We start from the raw sequence: 752 nt of genomic DNA on the forward strand, positions 1-752 counted from the left end.
ATATATATATATATATATGTAAAACATACAAGTCTCTTTGAGAAGTTTCTCTGAGACAAAATATAGCTGGCACTATTTTGTTTGTATACACATTAGAAACATTATACACATGGTTATATATAAATAAATGTGTGAGTATGTATTGTGTATATGCATATATATGCATATGCGTGAGTGCATGCATGTATACTTTTGTTTATCAATCCATCCAGCCATCCATCTGTCTCTGTTCAAGTGGGTGGATGAATAAACAAAGAGAGTACCTTTAGTTGCTGTTGTGAGTATTTAGTCACAGGCTGGCTTGGCTCCTCGTCACTTGGTTGGTTACCAGCAGCAAGACATACCCATACACCAAGACATGGAGTCGGAGTAGATCTGAGGTTGTGGGCACATTCTGGGCTTACAAAACTTGATTGTGGAACTAATCAGCCTGTTATGATGTGTGTGTGTGTGTGTGCATTCACGTATGTGTATATACATAAGTGAATATATAAATACATATGTAAACATACTCATACATGCATGCATGTATATGTACATATATATGTGTGTGTGTATAAAGCAAAGGAGTGGCTGTGTGGTAAGTAGCTTGCTAACCAACCACATGGTGCTGGGTTCAGTCACACTGCATGGCACCCTGGGCAAGTGTCTTCTGCTATAGCTTCAGGCTGATCAAAGCCTTGTTTGTGGATTTGGTAGACGGAAACTGAAAGAACCTTGTCATATACATGTATATATATATATATATATAT

At 37.4% G+C, this 752-nt stretch overlaps 1 protein-coding gene across 5 annotated transcripts in view; it reads left to right on the forward strand.

Annotated features, from left to right (window-relative positions):
* LOC106876343 (uncharacterized) overlaps positions 1–752 on the forward strand; it is a 394,374-nt gene that overhangs the window by 168,342 nt on the left and 225,280 nt on the right. The gene's annotated exons all lie outside the window — the stretch shown is intronic.

The sequence above is a fragment of the Octopus bimaculoides genome, chromosome 6 (assembly GCF_001194135.2).
Source record: "Octopus bimaculoides isolate UCB-OBI-ISO-001 chromosome 6, ASM119413v2, whole genome shotgun sequence".
NCBI classification, from domain to species: Eukaryota; Metazoa; Mollusca; class Cephalopoda; order Octopoda; family Octopodidae; genus Octopus; species Octopus bimaculoides.